Raw genomic sequence first — 9,065 nt, forward strand, 5'->3', positions numbered from 1 at the left:
TTCAGCATCTTTTTCTCCGTCTAAATTTCCTACTATACTATTTCTTCCTAATCTAATCTTATATCTCTAAATACATAAGTTTTCCTCGCCTATCTGTCTCCCCTTCAAATCACCCTGGATCCACCGGGGCTGGACCCCGGCAAGGATGGTCTTCTCTGGTGGCTCAGACGGTAAAGAATCTGCCTGCAATGAGGGAGACCTGGGTTCAGTCCCTGTGTTGGGAAGATCCCCTGGAGAAGGAAACAGCAACCCGATCTAGTATTCTTGCCTGGAGAATTCCATGGACAGAGGAGCCTGGTGAGCTATTGTCCGTGGGGTCTCAGATTCAGACACAACTGAACAACTAACACACATACACAGTAAGAAGGGTCACCCACCTGAGATAATTCAGACAGGGGCTAAGCAGGGTTTTAGGGCAAACAGTCAACAGGTGACACATTGGCCACAATCAAAGGGACAGGCATGGCTTGTCTTTTCCCACAGCCATTATCTATGCACGGAAGTCTTTTCCATCCCAGGCTTTGTGGCTCAGAAATCCAAAACTAAGGTTCAAGTAGAGTAGGGCCAGCTGAAATTGTGGAAGAAATTATCAGGACCTTAACCTATGTTTCCATTGTATTTTACAAGTATTATTACATCAAAGTGGGACCCAGCTATGTAACTTAACTGATTATAAATATTGCTCCTAACAGTCATGGGAGAAAGGTAGGAGGGGGCAGAAGGTCAAAGAGATTGCTGAGTATTCCTTGCTGCGTGGTGTGGTTCCTCCAGTAAACCTTCTAGACCTTCCATAAGTGTTCTGAAATACTTGGTGTGATGTGATCTAATGTGAACCGAATTTTGCATCTAAGTTTTTGTTCAGGAGCCATCCCCATGTTGGGAGTTGGGGTCAGACACCAGAGTTATACTGAGACAAAACCGAGTCTTCTGTGGAAGACGTCCACAGAAATTTAGGGAACCTTTTGGATTTCTCTAGGCCTTGAAAGTTTCAGGAGTATAAGGAGATTTCCTCTAGAATGTAAGGAACAGGGGTGTTCCTAATTGATCATCATGCTACATTTTGAGGACCTATCCAGGATAGTTTGAACTAAAGTGGTGTAAACACACACACACACACCACAATGAACTAAGGTGGTGCATGTAACCAGCTATATGTTGATCCTGAGCAAAGAGTACACCCTCCCCACTACTGCCAACTCTTAGATGGTTGATGCCAGGATACTGATGCTAATTCCGCAGAACCCTCTATGATCCCAGGGAATCCACTTCAAAGATAAAGGGAAGTTGTGTTACTTTAAAATCACCCATATAGTTTTCAGAGAATGAATGTACAATCTCGAATTGGATGTTTCAACAGAAAGCTTTATGTGAACTTAGAGCCACCGGGGCCTCAGAAATGCTCTGGTGAAATAAGTAGTGGCAGAACACCTCAGCATCTGGTGTTCACCAGCCTCTGTAGACATCCCATTCCTTAGGAGAGTGGGTTTTTTTTTTTTTTAGGAAACTTATGACATGCTTGAAATTATCATCTTCTATCCTGTTTCAGCCATTATCCACTTGAAGAACATTGGGTTGTTTATATTCTGGGTGATTATAAATAAGACTACTATAAAGATTTGCACACGGGAACTCGCTTCCTCATGGATAAATACCTAGGAGTGAGATTGCTGGATCATATGGTAAGTGTGTGTTTATAAGAAACCCCCCAACAGTTACAAATAGTGGTTATCATTTTGCATTGCCACCAATGAGGAAATAAACAAAGATTGCCCAAATGAGAACAAACAGGCTGTTTACTCAGAGCTTACTATATAGCAAGGGAACCAGCCGTTATCACTCGCGTTTGGCAAGCAGGGTAGTTCAAAAGCTTTATGGTAGGAAAAAAGGGAAGATTTTAGGTATTTCCTGATTGGAAGCTGTTAGCATGGAAAGATTGTAGGTGAGTTGAAAAGAAGTGGGGCATCCTATGTGATTGGTTAGGGGAGCAAGTATGTCTTTCTCTGGTTCATCTGAAATTGGAAACAGGAGCAAAATAGGGAAGCTGGCAGTTACTGACCAAGTCTTGACCGTTTGGGTCCAGTTGCTACAGAGGTTGTGGTTTGACTTCTCTGGCTGGTTGCTTCGGAGGTTGTAGGTCATGGCTCTGTTTCTTTATACAGTTCTGGTCATTGCCTTTGTGTTGATTCAGTTTCTCACTCGGAGAAGGCAATGGCACCCCACTCCAGGACTGTTGCCTGGAAAAATCCCATGGACGGAGGAGCCTGGTGGGCCGCAGTCCATGGGGTCACAGAGTCGGACACGACTGTGCGACTTCACTTTCCCTTTTCACTTTCATGCATTGGAGAAGGGAATGGCAACCCACTCCAGTGTTCTTGCCTGGAGAATCCCAGGGATGGGGGGAACCTGGTGGGCTGCCGTCTATGGGGTCGCACAGAGTCGGACACGACTGAATCGACTTAGCAGCAGCAGCAGTCTCTCACAAGCAGTTCCAGTTCCTGATTTTTTTTTTTTTTTGAGGAGGGTTCCAGTTGCGATGCATCCTCGCCAATACAGCTGGCAGAGATGGAGTGACTGGTGGCAGTGAGTGTTGGCCATCCTAGTAGGTATATAAGTATAGTTTACACTTTGCTAATGACTATGAGCATCTGTTCATGTCCTTCTTTGAGCCTTGTATATCTTTCTTGGGGAAGTATCTTTTGCCCATTTTTTTTATTGTGTTGCTTCTCATTGTTTTGAAAGTGTTTTATATATTCTATATATAAGACCTTTCTAAGATATGTGATTTGCAAATACTTTCTCTCAACAAGCAAGGTCTCAGGAAGTGAGGATATCTTTTCATCTCTTATCGGTGTTTTCAGCAGAGCAGAAGTTTTCTATTATAATGAGATACACTTCTCTTTTATGAATTGTGTTTTCCTATGCTTTCATGCATTGGAGAAGGAAATGGCAACCCACTCCAGTGTTCTTGCCTGGAGAATCCCAGGGACGGGGGAGCCTGGTGGGCTGCCGTCTATGGGGTCGCACAGAGTCGGACACGACTGAAGCGACTTAGCAGCAGCAGCAGCATGCATAACAAAAGGTCATAAAGATTCTCTACTGTGCTTTCTTCTCGAAGTTTTACTTTTTCCCTTTTTTTTTGTTTTTGGCTGCACAGCTTGCAGAATCTTATTTCCTTGACCAGGGATCATGGTGGTGAAAGCGTTGAGTCCTAACCACTGGACTACCAGGGAATTCCCATTTATTCACATTTTGCATTTAGGTCTGTGACCCATTCCAAGTTAATTTTTGCATGAAGTGTGAGGAATGGGCCAAGGCTGATTTTTTTTTGCATGTGATTGCACATGGAAATGGTGTTCCAGCACATCTTCTTCTTTTAATTATTCATTGTTATTGGAGTATAGTTGTTTTACAACGTTGTGTTAGTTTCTGCTGTACAGCAAGGTGAATCAGCTATACATATACATATATCCCCTCTTTTATGGATTTCCTTTTCATTTAGGTCACCAAAGAGCTTTGACTAGAGTTCCCTGTGCTATACAGTAGGCTTGCTTTGGTTCTGCAAAAACTTGAATGTCATCCAAGCATCATGTAGCCTAAACAATAAGGTGTTTGCCCAAGTTGGTTTTTCAGAAACTTGGAGTCAGCTGTTCCCAGTTCAAGCTAGAGCTGGTTATGACTGGTAGGAACTACCTACAGACCAACTGGGCGCATGCGCATGTCCAGCAACCTTTTGAGGTCAGAAGGCCAGGAGCTTCAGCCTCAGAATATGCTCTGCTGCCACTCTCTGGACGTGCATCCCGTGAGGAAGCTTGAGGTTAGCTGTGCAGAATGGCGCTTGTTGGGTATTTGCTTGTCTCCACCCCTTTCTCCATGCTCCTTACGCTCCCCAGGCTCCCCGCCCCCAGCTGCATCTTATAAACACCCCAGGCCTCTCGCGGTGAGGGAGGTAGAGCTGAGATTTATCCTCTTCATTTGGCTGCTCTGTGAATAAATCCTTCCTCTACCACAAACCTCGGCATCTCGGTGTTTGGCTGGCTGTGCGTTTGGATAAATGAACCTGGTTCAGCATTTTTACCTGGCTTCAGTGATTCGGTAAGACTGGCTTCATCAAATGAACTGGAGAGTCTTCTCTCTTGTGGTTCCCAGAAGATTTTGTGTAGAACTGGTATTATTTCACCCCCAAACGTCTGGTAGCAAAGCTCTCTGGACCTGGAGTTTTTATTGTTGGAAGGTTTTTAACTATAAATTCAATTTATTTAATAGATATATTAATGTTGTGATTTTAATAAATATATATTTGGTCTTCATCCCCATTTCTGGCACAGAGCTCCTAGAATGCTTGGAATTTCCTAAATGATAAGAGCAATGAGGTGTTTTTACTGTCAATAAAGTGACTTTTGGGAAAGGACCTAAGGATGGGAGCCGGGCGCTAGAGAAGGCGACTAAGTAATTAGATGGTTCGAATTTCCATCCAATTGACCTGACTTTTGGGGAGAGGAAAGGGGCTGGAGGTTGGATCAATCACCAAAAGCTAATGATTTAATCAATTGTGACCATTACCAAACCAAACTTGGGTCTGCTCACCTGGGTGCAATAAAGTCAATCTACTGACACAAGGTTGTAGTGAAGGGAAGTGCAGCGTTTGCTCTAAAGCCAAGCAAGTTCTCTAGACAGCTAGTACTCAAAAGAACGGTTTTTGAAGATGCAGTGGAGAGGATTGTGGGGTGCATGGTCAGCCTGTGGACATTCTTCTGACTGGTTGGTGGTGAGGGAATTGGGGGGTCAGCATCATCAGATTTCTGGTTCCAACCTATCTGGGGTCTACGTGCTTGTAGTCAGCATCCAGTTAACTACTTTCACCTGGTGCGGATTTCAGTATCTGCAAAACAGCTCAAGGGATATGACTCAGAATATTTTCTGTAGCCCTTGCGGAGGTACTAAAAGTCTTTGACTTTGTTTAATGGGTAAGCTATTATTACTTCGTTTTGCTTAACTGTTTTCCTTTGTTTCTGCATTTTTCTCTCTTCCCATTAAATTTGTTCTTTCAAGCTCTGGGAAGGCCTCAGAGGCTAAGGCTTTCTACAAACAAGGCAGTTGAGGGGCAGGAGAGTGGGGATCTGTCCTGGGAAGCCCTCATAGGGTCCTGCTCAGTCACAATCCCCCTTTTTCTCTGATCCTTCTCAATCTTGAGGGGGATCGTGTATGGGACAAGAAAATGAGTAAAGCTTTGGATAGAAAGGTTAATCATAAATCTGAGTGAGGAACTTGGTTTTTTGAGGAACTCTGCTTCATAACGATGTGTATGTGTGTTAGTCGCTCAGTCGTGTCTGACTCTTTGTGAACCCATGGACCACAGCCCACCAGGCTCCTCCATCCATGGGATTCTCCAGGCAAGAATACTGAAGTGCGTTGCCATTTCTTCCTCCAGGGGATCTTCCCGGCCCAGGGATCGAACCTGCGTCTCTTATATCTCCTGCATTGTCAGGCGGTCTCTTTACTGCTAGTGCCACCTTGGAAGCCCCATGACAATGTATGAAGCCTCCATAAAAACCCAAAATGATTGAGTGTCTGCATTAGTGAGCACATGAAGATTTAGGGAGAGTGTTACCCTCAGAGCGAGCCTGGGAGCTCTGAGCCCTTCCTCATACCTTCCCCTATGCATCTCTTCTATCTAGCTATTCCCGAGTTACGTCCTTTTACAGCAGACCAGTGGTCTAGTAAGTAAAATGTTGCTCTGAGTTCTATGAGGCTCTCTAGCAAGTTAATTGAACCCAATTTGTTGGCGGGGGGGGGGGGGGCCAGCGGTTTGCTGGAACCTCCCATCTATAGCCAGTTGGTTAGAAGCGCAATTGATAACTTGGACTCATAGTTGGCATCTGACATGTGTGCACACACACTCGTGTGTGCGTGCGTGGGGGCCGAGGAAGGGAGAGGCAGTCTTGTAAGACTGAACTTTGGGGACTTCCCTGGTGGTCCAGTGGTTAGGACTCTGTGTTTTCACTGCTATGGGGCATCTGGGTTCAATCCCTGGTCAGGAAACTAAGATCCCACAAGCCGTGCAGTGTGGCCAAAAAAGAAAAAAACTGAAGCTTTCTTTTTCAATATTTATTTTTAGTTGCAGCGAGCAGGAATTACTCTTTGTTGTGATGCTCAGGCTTCTCACTGCGATGGCTTCTCTTGTTGAGAGCACAGGCTCAGTAGTTGTAGCTCGCGGACCTTAGGGTTCATCGGCTTCAGGAGTTGTGGCGTGCATGCTCGGAATCTGTGCTGCATGGGCCTAGTTGCTCTGAGGCATGTAGGATCTTCCTGGACCAGGGATTGAACCCTGCATTAGCAGGCAGATTCTTACCCATTGCACCACCCAGAAAGTCCAAGACTGAACTCTTAACATGTGAGATCTGGTGCTATCTCCAGGTACATAAGAGTGAGAATTGTGTTGAATTATAGGGCTTCCCCAGAGAAGGCAATGGAAACCCACTCCAGTACTCTTGCCTAGAAAAGCCTGTGGACGGAGGAGCCTGGTAGGCTGCGGTCCATGGGGTCATGAAGAGTCAGACACGACTGAGCGACTTCCCTTTCACTTTTCACTTTCATGCATTGGAGAAGGAAATGGCAACCCACTCCAGTGTTCTTGCCTGGAGAATCCCAGCGACGGGGGAGCCTGGTGGGCTGCCATCTCTGGGGTTGCACAGAGTCAGACACGACTGAAGTGACTTAGCAGCAGCAGCAGCACAGGGCTTCACTGGTGGCTCAGACAGTAAAGAATCTGCCTGCAATGCTGGAGACCTGGGTTCAGTCCCTGGGTTGGAAAGATCCCCTGGAAAAGGGAAAAGCAACCCACTCCAGTATTCTTGCCTGGAGAATCCCCGTGGACAGAGGAGCCTCTCAGGCTACAGTCCATGGAGTTGCAAAGGGTCCGACATGACTAAACCAACTTAACACACACGTCTTTCAAGTAGTTAGTCCATTTCATCTGCGCTGTCAGATATGTGGTGGAACTGTTTGTAATATTCCCTTATTAGTCTTTTAATGAGTAGAGTCTATAGTGAAGCTGTGCAAACAGCAAAGATGATTTTTTTTCCAACTTAAATCTCTGAAGTACACTTGCATTTTTTAAAAATGCAGATACAAGAGGATCAGTGCTGGGACTTTCCTGGTGGTCCAGCAGCTAAGACTCCCTACTCCCAGGGCAGGAGTGGGGGCAAGGTTTGATCCCTGATCAGGGAACTAGATCAATGTCACAACTAAAGATCCCTCATGCTGCCTACAGCTAAGATCCAGCGTGGCCAAATCAATGAATTTTTTAAAGAGAATTGGCCGGGATGGTGCCCTCAGCTGTATGCAGTTTTTCTATCCTGAGTTACCTTTTTTCTGCTGTGAAGTTAATGTAATTAACCAGGTGCAAAAATAGTTGCAATCAACTGAAATTAACCTTAAGCAACTCATAGTGAAGCACCAAGCTCTAAACTGTTCTTTGAAGACAGGCCACAGAAATTGTGGAGGTCATTAACTATCCAACACCAAAATGTTAAGAAAATAGGTATTTACATAGTAAAAAACCAAACGGCAAAGAAGTGATGAATTTTTTTAAAAAGTAGGGATCCATAACTTTTCTACTATTTATATAATTTTTTATATAATTTATATTATATAAATAATAAAATTTATATTCATAATTTATATAATTTTATTTTTATAATTTTAAATTCACTTAAAACCCTTACATGATACAGACTTAAGTTCAATAAAAGAAATGCTTCATTATCTTCCATTTTCTAGCCATGATTATTATAATTATTTTCACATCATGACTACTAAAACATAATTTTAAATATGCTTATCTGTTTTGGGTATCAAATAAGCTAGGTATACAGCTACCCTCGTTTCTATTGTAGCAAAAATGGCACTTGTGATTAAAACTTAACCTGGGACATTAAAATGGATTGTATTTTCCAAACATGGCTGCCTTACTGCTTTCTTCTCATTGAGAGATGCTTTTTATGTTCGGTCACCTTGCTTTTGAGTGGACCCTGGTGACAGCCTTGACCAAGAGAGTACAGTAGGAATGGTGTTCTGACTTCCAAGGCTAGGTTATAAAAATTTATGCATCCCCTCCACCTTATTCTCTTGGAGCCCAGCTACCATGTTGTGAGGAAGCCCAAGCTACTCGGCGAGACCACATGTAGGTGTCCCAACTGATACCAAGCATCAGAGACGAATGTCTGCCTAAGGAATCCTTCAAGACAACTTCACTTCCAGTCACAGCCTGAGTGTAGTCACCTGGGATTCCAAGTGAGACCCACCTAGCTCTGGTGACCCTCAGAACCATTAGAGATGATAAAATTGTCTGTCTTTTAAGCCTCCAAGTTTTGGAGTGATTTGTTACTAGCAGGAGGCACCCAGAACAGATTTTGGGACTGTGAGTGGGGTGCTGCTGAAACAAAAGCCTGAAATGTGTGGTGCTGGCTTTAGGATCAGATGCTGAGCAGAAGTCTAAAGTACTTTAAGGAGGATATTGGTAAGGACATAAAATAAAAATGTTACTGGAAACTAGAAGACAAGAATGATGTATGCAAGGGAAACTTTGTTATATGTGTAGTATCTTTATGAAATAGTGGAATCTTGTCTCCTATTAGATGAAAAGTGGGAAATGTAGCTAAGTAGCTGAGGAAATTTCTAGGCAAAATGTTGAAAGTACCACTTGACTTCTCACTACCTGAGATTAAAAATAAGAGAGTGAAGTTAAAAAATCAAATATTACATGTGAATGATTTAGGATTTGCTGAGTTCAAAAATAAAGCTGTTTCTTAGCCACTCTAGATGATTAGCAATGCCAAAATTAAGAAATGGCTCATAGGCAGAGGTCAAATCCAGGGTATTTCTCAGGAAAACATGTTCTAAAGACTAAGCCAAAAATGTAATAGAAGACTTTTGTTAAAGCCTCAGAAAGATTTAAGGTGGTGTTTCAAATGAAGGCCTTTTACAGATAGTAAGGGTGTGCCTGGAAAATTTTCTCTAATAGGACAATAGGTTTCTAAGAATTGTAGGGGCAAATACTAGAGCAG

This window comes from Oryx dammah, unplaced genomic scaffold, assembly GCF_014754425.2.
Source record: "Oryx dammah isolate SB20612 unplaced genomic scaffold, SCBI_Odam_1.1 HiC_scaffold_8, whole genome shotgun sequence".
Classification (NCBI taxonomy): domain Eukaryota; kingdom Metazoa; phylum Chordata; class Mammalia; order Artiodactyla; family Bovidae; genus Oryx; species Oryx dammah.